Consider the following 11,466-nt stretch of genomic DNA (forward strand, 5'->3'; position numbering starts at 1 on the left):
AAAGAACTGAAACTGACAATCAGTGTAGACTACTATTTTTTCACTTTTAATAAAAGGGGAAAAATAATAACATTTTTATCGAATTTGAAACGAAAAAATAGAACTCATCATTTTTGGAAGACATGGGAGGATTTCATTTGGTGATAGAAATTGATGAAGATAGTGATACGACCTACGTTTTTCTTTTTAAATCTTACAAAAATGAAACTACTTTCTACTTTTCATATTCCTTGAAAAATGTAGTTTCCAATACCTATTATTTCGTTTTAATATTTCCTCCATTTTACCTGACCCCCTCTGCAGAAGATCAAAATTGCGATGGCATATCTTCGGATCATCCTCAGGGATATTACCCAGACCGCCGCCAATAGCCCACTGGGCACCGTTTTTATTTTTTTCAAATAATGACTAAGAGTCTTTGAAACATCCCTGAGAAGGTTCCGAAGATAGGCCATTGCAATTTTCATCCTCTGCAGAGCAGACGACTCCCCTGCTTTAATAGCCCGACGACCTGCGCGTGAAGTTGAGCACTTTACGGTAGAACAGTTTAACAAGGACCAATACCGCGCACCCTCAGTCCCTATGCAGACTGATCAAAGCGGTCACCCACCCGCTTACTAACCGCAGCCAGTGATGCTTGACTTCAGTGATCTACTGGGAACCGTGTATTCAGAGCCTGCTCTAAGGTTTTCAAATTATTATCCAATAATTAGCTAAATATCAGAAGTCTTCGCCAAATGCAAATCTTAACAATTTTTTATGATTAATTTTTTCCCATATAAAACTATTTTACGGTAGTTTGTTTCCGGCTTATATTATTTTAACCCATTTCAAATTTGTTATAATATAATTCAAATTTGTTATGCGGAAAAACCAAGGTATAAATGAGGTATTTTTTATTGGTATAAAAGAGGTTGTTATTTAAATACGTCGTTAGGTTGAAAAGGGAGCAAATAAATACCTCAAAATTAACCTCAAATTTACCTTAATAAATATACCTCCAGAGGTATATATGTATCAACCTGAGGTGTTTAATTTTACATCTGTGGAGGGGTAGATATTTACTACTTCAAGGTGTCTCATTTCCAACCTTAGGTTATTTTTTATCAACCTGAAGTATATATTTTAACACTTGCGAAAGTATTTATTCAACAACCTAAGGTGTTTCATTTAACACTTCAAGTTATTATAAATCTACCTCAGGTGTATTTTTTGACAGTTGAAAAGGTAATTTTTTGCTAACGTGAAGTTCGAGCTCAGGTAATTATATTTCAAGCTCAAGTATAGATTTTTACGCTTGTAGAGGTATTTATATATCTACTTATGGTTAGATTTTAAATCCTCATCAAGTTCTAATAAGAATTCTATTTTTTAAAATAAAAAATAGTATAGTTTTTATTTGCTGCCACTGACAAATGTATTTCGCACTAAGCGTAAGTGTTGAAGGGGGTTATATAATAAGTATCAAATATACTAATATGGATGGTTTTATAAACATAGCTGAAGAGTCGACCCAATTTTGGGTTTACGACTACAAATTTTCATCTCCGTAGCCTTGTAATTTTGAACCAATCCAGAAGACAAGGAAACTCCTGGATCAATACCCCCACAGGTATGATTTTGTTATGGGAACATGGAGGACTTTGAGACTCGACAGATTTAACGTGCATCAGTCACCATTTACTGCACGGGGAGTCTTCGGCCAGCGAGGATCGAACCCACGATCTCTTGGACATGGGCCCAGTGTCCTACCAACCAGGCCATTCTGTCCCTAATGTGGATGGTTTTTATTTTATTTTATGACCGCCGTTGAACAGTCGACCCAATTTTTGGATTTACGACTACTAATGTTCAACGCCGTAGCCTTGTAATTTTGAACCAATCCAGAAGACAAGGAAACTCCTGGATCGGTACCCCCAGAGGTATTGATTTGTTATGGGAACATGGAGGACTTTGAGACTCGACAGATTTAACGTGCATCAGTCACCATTTACTGCACGGGGAGTCTTCGACCGGCGGGGACCGAACCCACGAACTCTTGGACATGGGCCCGGCACCCCACTGACCAGGCCATTCTGTCCTTAATATGGATGGTTGACCATATGAAGCTAAGCATAGATGGCGCTAGGAGTTGAAATTCGACGTAAGACTTCCGAGTTACTACTTCCAACTGATTTTTACGCCGTAGCTTGAAAAAACACACAATCCAATATTATTATACTTGTAGTGTTTTCAATGTAACACGCTCTTTTAATCTAACTTTCAACGAAACAAACAACAAATGAATTCGGAAGACTCTGCAAGCTTGCTATGATACTACCCAAAAAATTACCTACGGTGCTATTTTACACAAATATAGCCAAATAACACTGAAAACATGGCTAAATTTACACTTTTTTTACGCTGTGATATTAAATTTGTTAAATTTTTTAGGCTCACGATCTGCTGGAATTTATAAATTTCAGAAAACTCTTATGAATGGCAAAATTACGTGTAAATTTAAACACAAAGATAAAACTTCTTAGAATATTAAGCCTGTTCACTCATCGCCTCATAAGCATAACATAAGCGGAGGGATACAGCGGAAGTTTTCAAATTTTCTTCCCGTTTTGGGAAGCTTGTTAGTGTTTATATTTAGTTAACCATCCACTGGTATAAAATATTGTATTATCATATATTTGGAGATAATTAAAACTGCACCAAAACAGTTTTAAAACCGATACTGTGAAAATAAGTAGGGGAGAGTTGGATAAAACGGGATAGTCGGACAAAACGGGATACGTCTCCTAGGGACCAGACTATTACAGCTATCTAGTGGACAACGACAGAAACGTGTTATTCGACAGTGATTATATTATTCTCGGTGCGTCCCGCCTCGAGATCACTATTTGATAGAAAGTTGTAGGCCTCAGAACTTTTTTACTCTATTTTCTTGCCATTTTCTACATTTACGTGCGTTGTTTTTTACATTGTACTGCCTACATATAAGGGATAAAAATTCCGGTGAGTATTAAATTCAATTAACCATTTATTTACCAATATTTTTATGTGCAGTCTATCTAATTTTCTTTTCACATTTAGGCAGCAGCCATGTTTGTTTCAAAAAGTGTCGGAGTCGGACAAAACGGGACACTTGTGAGTTGGATAAATCGGGATAGAGTTCTTTATGTCCCGTTTTATCCACCTATTTATTTGTTGGATTATTACGTTTTAAAATAGCCATATATTAATGTAGGCATAAGCTTTTTAAACAACTTATTTATATTAGCTATGCATATTTTTGAAAAACTTAGTCTCTTTATATAGTAAAGCAAAATTTGTTTATTAACGTTCATTATTAAGCATTTTATTTTCGACTCTAGGATTTCACATCTTTCTTTAAGACTAATTGTAATGTATGATGAAAACTTGAGCTTTTCTATATGTAAACAATATTATTTATATATTTGCATTATTTATAATTTTATATTTATATATATGAAAAAAATTAAACATTGTAAGCCCTATCCCGTTTTATCCAACCCAGGTATGCTAAAACGGGATATGTAAGAGTTTGGAAATAAAATTTTTTTCTATTTCGCAGTCATTAAAATTAGTTTAAAATATGTTTTTGGGTGCTTCAATAAATGTTGTAGCTACAAAACAAATAATGTATGGTTTTCCTTAACAGATATTCCGTAGTGAATAAAAACAATAATGGTATCAAGTTTTATCCAACTCTCCCCTACTTTACGTCCCCTCGAAAGGGATATGATTACTTGATATTGGTAAATTTGCAATTTGTTATCACTTCGGCATGATGCTAAATACATTTTATCTTTATTTCAATGGGGTGAACTATAAAAAATTAGTTCAGCTTACTTCACCAACATAAATAATAAAATTAATAAAAAGTGTACAAATAATATTAAATAAAAAATTGAAATGATCTTAGTAAATTTCTCTCTAAGAAAATCGATTTTAGTAGAACCAGGTAAGTGAAATTTTAAGAATGAAAAAAAGTTGTATCGAAACCATTTTATCACCAATTTATTAGAAGATGAGACTAATAATTCTTCGCTTTATTTTATTTACCACTGCCTAAATTAAAAAAATATCACGCAAGCCTACTAAAAACTAATGTGGATCGTGGATCAGTTGGGTTGAGATTAAAGTGAAAGTAAAAACAGTTCTGTTACATCAAACATACCCCTATTAATGCAACCACTTTATGTTATTTTATTTGATTCATTAATTCCCCTAAACATTTCACTTATATGGTTATTCAATCAAGCTCTTTAATTGCGTTAAAATATGCCTTTCAGTTTATAACACGATTTCGTCATGTTTTTCAGAACTGATTTATTGATTCTTTACCTTTTGTTTTATTCACGCCGTGCGAAGAACGGGTATTCAGCTGGTATTTATATAAATGAATGTCTGTTTGTCTGTCTGCCTGTGTGTGTGTCTTTGTTAGACTCCTAAACCATCCGACCGAAAACGATGAAATTTGGCATACAGATAGTTCGAAGCACGAGGAAGGTCACAGTCGACATTAGAACATTATACGATAAACCGTTCGAGCGGGATGAGCGAAAAGCGAAATGGAATTTTCTGATTGGTTAAGCAAATAATTTTTGCATATAATTACCTTAACTTTATTTAATTCCCTTTCCCTGTATTTTTTTTTTAAAAAAACACACAGCAGTTTATAATTAAATCATGGAATGAAAAAATGACTCCTTCGATTGCATGGGCAGGCTTATTATATCACTTCTGAGAGCATTTCATCCCATACAATAAGAGTGGAACTGAAAAATCAGATATTAGAATTTCCAAAGATTTAGCTTCAGAGGTAATTTTAGGATCATAAATTTCTTCTGAAAGTTCATTTAAGACAGAAATTACTTCTTTTATCCGATGTCAGACAGATTTCACTCATTCTAACTGGCTTTCACATTGCGTTTCACAAACATCTTTTAGAGTCATTGTATTGAATTTGCTCTTTTATTATCTTCCACCGTTTTGGAGAAGCACTAACTAAAACAAACAGGCGTTGAATAATCCCAAATAATATAACTTTTTACTGAGGAAGTTGCTGCATCACCAACAACCAAATTCCAAGAAGGACATCTATAAAGGCTTGACATCTATACTGCTCAAGGATAAAAACAGCTGATTCTTGCTTGAACACCTTTATGTTTTCCAAACGTATTTGATCCACTATAGTAGCCTTGACCCGGCAGTATCTCATGTCGTCCTGTGCAAATTATATAGAGGACAAGGCCAAAATAACTATTTTAAATGCTTTATAAATATTTTTCAGCATATAAACATGTTTTAAGAAATTTTGACACTTATCTTTTGACTTGATATTAATACCAAAGTTTTCTTTTGAACCAAATTACCCCCTCAGACCCCTCAAAAGTGCCTGTAATCAAAATAAACAATAATATACATAAAATATCAGCTACACAGAATTTTTTAACCCGGCTCATGTCCAATTTGCATAATAATCGATTTTAGTGACATCATTGCTAACTGTATAAAAATACAAAATGAAATTTAAAAAATGTTAAAAATTATATTATAAATATTTTTCAGCATATATACATGTTTTAAGAAATGTTGACACCTATTCTTTGACTTAATATTAATATAAAAGTTCTCTTTTGAACCAAAAAATTATTGAAAATTATTAAAGTGCCCATCAAGTGACCCCCTCAAATGCTGCTGTTAATAATATTTAGAAAACAAAGGAAAGCAAGACCTGTTAAAGAAATAGACAAAAGTATACCGTAAACCGGGGCGAGTCTACCCATCCAGGGGCGAGTCTACCCATTTTAGTTTTATTTAAATTTCACTATTTTAAATTGCAAATAAATTTATTTTAACGACGGAGGACTTAGTTCAGACTCTAAGGAAGATGGCGCTGTAGTAGTTTGATCCGTTTTTATTTATTTGGTGTCTTTTTAACCGACCTGTTCAAACGTCTTTTGAGAGATTTGTATTGAAAATCAGCAAACTTTTAGTTGGTGCTCCGTAAGTATATATTATTATTATTACTATTTTAACTTTGGTTAAGTGATAAACATATCTAAGACTAAGATTACATTAATTTTATATGAAAAAAACAAAAAGAATGTAAGTTTTGCTGTTGTAAACAAAAAGTCAGAATTCGCGGGGGGTGTCTACCCATTCGTATTTAGTTTTAATAAAGTATAATAATATAATTTAGAACTTTGTTTATATTAAAATTAAGTCATTTTAAATGAATTTGAGTATATTATTTTAATTCTGCATTGATAAATTTATCATTAATAAGAAAATTTATAGGTTAAATATAAATGTAAATATAAAATATGTTTATTTTACCTATTTTTTAAATTTTTATATTACAAAATTAACTTTTTTTATTTAATGCAAGTTAAATAAATTATTATTTATAAATTATTATTACCTCCCAAAAGAATGGGAAAGGGATTTTTCATGATTCCCAATGTTTGACTTTCGATTTTGTTAATAATCTTTAATTATTATTATTTATTAATTATTTAATTATAAATTTATATTAATTTTAATTTATTTTTATCAACAATAATCAGAAAGAAATGTTATTTTATAATGTTAAGGATTATAAAAACAAAACTGTGATCAAAATGTGATAATCGATCAAATACTCAATTTGTGCTATTTTATGAATAAAAAAATGGAATATATAATAAAGTTATGAATTTTACTTCATAAATATCCTATATAGTAACTAAAATAACAATTTAATAGTAAAATTTGATTATTTACAATGCTAACATTCATTTTAGTAGAATGGGTAGACTCGCCCCATACGAGAGATTTGTCAGCAGTTCTATAAAAATATACAGTAACAGCGTAACTGTTAATATTTTCTAAAATCGATTTCACAGCTTTAAAGAGGGATCAGTAGCAATTCCGAAACACCTATTAAAAGCCTTTTTTCTTTAATATTTACAAAAGTTTGACCACTTGAAAGTTGACAAACTGAAAAAATGGGTAGACTCGCCCCGGTTTACGGTACATTAAATGTAGAATAAAAAGACTTTTTTTAACCACCGCATATGATAATTGCATCATCATTGGTTTTAGCGACACCTGTGCTATTGATATAAAAATAAAGTAAAAAACAAAATAAAAATGTTTTATACATATTTTTTAGAATTTTTTAAGAAATGTTTCACCTATTCTTTGACTTGATATTAATATCAAAGTTCTCTTTTGAACCGAAAAATTATAAAAAAATTATCAAAGTGTCTTCCAAATGAAACCCTCAAATGCAATTATTAATAATGTTTAGAAAACAAAGGAAAGCACAGCCTATTACAGAAATTAACAATAGTGTACATTAAATGTAGAATAAGCAGAAATTACCCCCAAATACTTGATCCACGAGCTCCCTTGTTTCCTGGATTTGGTTCAAAATGACAAGGATACGGATAGAATATTAGAAGTCGTAAACTGATAATTGAGTCGGCTGTTCCACAACTTTTATAAAAACACTGTATCACAATAATTATATTCAAAGTTTTTATTTCATAAAATTGCGAAATCTCCCTAATGTGAGAATACATGATTTTACAATAATTATATTTACAGTTTAATTAAGTGTTATTATTATGTATTAAATGGATTTTCCTCATTTTTATGACCGGTGTCAAACAGCCGACTCAATTTTGAGTTTACGACTTCTAATGTTCAACTCCGTAGCCTTGTTATTTTGAACCCAATTCAGAAGACAAGGGAACTCCTGGATCAAGTATAGGGAGAAATTTTGCCTTTGAGGAGGGTTTTTTGATGGAATTAACGCGTATTTGCGTTACATGGAGAGGAAAACCACAAGAAACTCTTACGGTTAGTCCGACGGCGAAAGGATTCTACCACAGAGGATATTTCACGTCAGCACTGTGCTCGGTGCAAGTTGGAAACAGAATTCATACCAACCAGTCACTGTTGGAATTTGAACTTGGATCACCTTTTTTGGGAGGCAAGAGCTGTATCTCCCGAGCCACCGTGCCTCTATAAAGTATATTAAAAATTACCTAATAAATAGAGAAATATTTTCATTGTAACAAGTTGTATTATTTTTTTCAAGAGCCTTTGAATCTCGCCCCGGGGCACCACACTGATTGCAGGTTGTTATTTACACCACTGTTCTTCTCCCTGTATGCCACAGTGAAGTTTAAAATTATACTCTCACTATCTTAAAGAATCTATTCCGTGCCTCTATTTTTAACCGAATCGCCTTAAAAAAATTTCAATAATCTTAAATATAATTTCAGATTACGCTATCAAATATTTGATTCCCCCCACCCCACCCCAAAACTTTACAGTCTTAAACGTTAATAAAACAATAAAAAGTGAGAAAAAAACTATTTACTTTTTTAAAAATTTTGCATCAGTACACTGCAACTTGGAAAAATTATTTTAGGAAAATTGTTTCTTGAAAACGCAAATGTTAAAAAAGAATGCACGAATGCCTTCTCAGAACAATTCTTCAAATGTCTGTTTTCTACTCCTTTAAAACCTCATTTATTTTTAGTTCAGATAATGGTCGAGTAAAAATCGATTCATAAAAGGGTCGTCCAGTCGGAGAGCTCGAAAGCTTTTTTATTTGTTCTTGTTATTATTATTCGGAGAGCCCCAAGAAATGTTTCGATATCAATTTTAATAAAAATATTTAACTCCATAAACAAGTCAGCAATGATTTTCAAAAAGTGTTCCAGTCTCAAATGATGTTTAGAAAATGCATCGATCCGCTTAGACGAAAACGAAATTATTTTAGAACTTCCACTTAAAGATTTGTGTAGACTTAAATGGTCATTCACTTGCTTTGGCCATGACCGCAAGAGGTCGCTGTCCGAGGGCTAGTTCGTTAATGTCATTGCATTAAGAAGACGAATATCACTAACGGCATCTTAATCACGATAGAATATAATTAGCAATGTGGGAATTCTCAAACTCTCTTTTCAATTCATACATTCACCAAATTCATTTGTTGAAGAGAAGCTTTTTTTTAATTATAAATATTGTTCTTGTTCTCTGCATTCTAAGAGATGTTTATTATTCTCGATTGTTCCACAGCATATGATGTCAGAATTCGATAACATTTTATTTCAAGAAAAAGCTTACATAAATCAGCAAGTTTTAACCAGTGGTTCCCAAATGGTGTTCCGTGGAACCCTAGGGTTCCGCGGAAGAGTAAAACAGGCACCGAGAGATGGGACTATTTCAGGTTTTTTTTAAAAGTATTTTTGAAACCTGTAATTATATTTAGATCCAATCAATATTCCATTATTCATTTAATATTTCGGTTGCCCTTACGATATTATTTAAACTAAAATGCCAATAAAAAAGAAATGGCACTTTTTTTTGGAAAAAAATACATAATTTTTAAATAACATTGTATAGAATAAACTATGAAACGGACACATATTTATAAAATATTGCATTAGTACTTCCAATCAATGGCGATATTCAAACCAAAATTAAATAACTAAATTTTATATAAACATAAATTAAACCTCGGGTATAAAACGATGAAAAATGTCATTTTTCTTTCTAATATTTTGATAATAAAGCAGTCTTTCATATGTTGTACGTTCACAATTGTCTTTTTTAGTTATAAAGTGGGGATACCATCGGAAGAATATTGATCACTAGGCTTCCATACCCGAAAAAAGATTGGGAATCGCTGCATTGACCTATACTTAATTAATTAGTTGAACCAATTATAACAGTTTAAATATATTTCATTTGAGACAATAAAAAATAAAAATAATATGTAGAGAATTCATAAATTTTTATTCTTCGAGAAATATTCGACTAGTTTAATTAAAATTTTAATTTTGGAATTTGGTTATATGAATCATTTTTTGCCAATCAAGAATGAAATTTGTAGCTTGGATATATCAAATTTAACAGCTTATTATTTGACGTTAGCTTATAAAATTTAACCTTTTTTTATTTTATTTTGTTGAAAAAGTGCGTATTTTACCAGCTTAAAAAAAACCATCCAAAACTCTAAAAAATATCAAAAACTTTTTATTATTACTTTTTTTTTTCTTAATCTATCGAAAAGGGAACGATTGGAATTCACAATTTTATGAAGCGAGTTCTTATGTTGAACTATGGCAATGGTTTCCAAAAGGTGTTTCGAGTCACAGGGGTTTATAAAACTAAAACACTCTTTTTTTTTAATTTGTTGAAAAAGGAACGATTGTACTTCGCTCTTCTTTTAAATATGAGTTCCAACGTTGAACTATGGCAGCGGTTCCCCAAAAATGTTCCGTGGAAGAGTTACAGGGATTTCTAGAACTTAAACATTTTTTTAAACCGATTATGATTTTTGAATTATGTTCCTTATCAAAACAATTCATTATATATTAAATACTTCGATCATTTTTATGAAATTATTTAAGCAAAATATCAGTGACAAAAATAAATGTTATTTTTAAAAATATTCTTTCTGTTAAACAATGTATTGAATAAAACATGAAAAAGATAAGCATTTGTAAAAGATTTTCATCAATATTTCTCAACAATATTTCTCAGCAAATTTCTCAATTCAAACTTTTCAATTGGGTTTACCATTGCTAATGAACTTTATTTATTAATGCGGGGTTCCGCCAATTGAATTTAGACCATTTAGGGTTCCGCAGCCGAAAAAAAATTGGAACCGCTGATCAATGGTAACGCAGACCTCGCGAGGCATTAATAGTGTATTTGCTTCTAGTGTTAATCACCGAAGTCAAGCATCACTGGCTGAGGTCAGTGTGCGGGTGGGTGACCACTTCGATCAGTCTGCGTAGGGACCGAGGGTGTGAGGTATTTGTCCTCGTTAAACTGTTCTACCGTAAAAGTCTCGACTTCGCTTGCAGGTCGTTGGGCTACCGAAGTGGGGGTGCCATCCCCTCCGCAGAGGATCGAAATTGTGATGTCATGTCTTCGGATCATCCTCATGGATGTTTCCCAGAACGTCGCCAATAGCCCATTGTGCAGCTCTAGTGCTGCGTAAATGAAGTACTACTAGTGTTAATCGGGTTTAGTGTTATTAATCACAAATTAAAACAAATATTAATCACTAAAAAAAGATTAAAGCGAGTATTTAATTGCTCTGGTGCAGGTGTGATCCATTAGGATTATATGAAATCTGTATCATCGGTCAGAATAGAATTATACTCCACCTAGCAACATGAAATGTTTCAAGAACGTTAAGAAGAGGTCTGGTTGGTAAGAAGCGTCGTTTGGTAGGAAACTGTGCCCATGTCCAAGAGTTCGAGGGTTCGATCCTCGCCAGCCGAAGACTCCCCGTGTAGTAAATGGTGACTGCTGCACGTTAAGTCTGTTGACTCACGAAGTCCTCCCCGCTCCTATAACAAATCACTCCTCTGAGGGTACTGATCCAAGAGTTTCCTTGTCTTCTGGATGGGTTCGAAATTACAAGGCTATGGAGTT

The sequence above is a fragment of the Parasteatoda tepidariorum genome, chromosome 9 (assembly GCF_982258835.1).
Source record: "Parasteatoda tepidariorum strain Cologne lab strain chromosome 9, Ptep-v5.0, whole genome shotgun sequence".
Classification (NCBI taxonomy): Eukaryota; Metazoa; Arthropoda; class Arachnida; order Araneae; family Theridiidae; genus Parasteatoda; species Parasteatoda tepidariorum.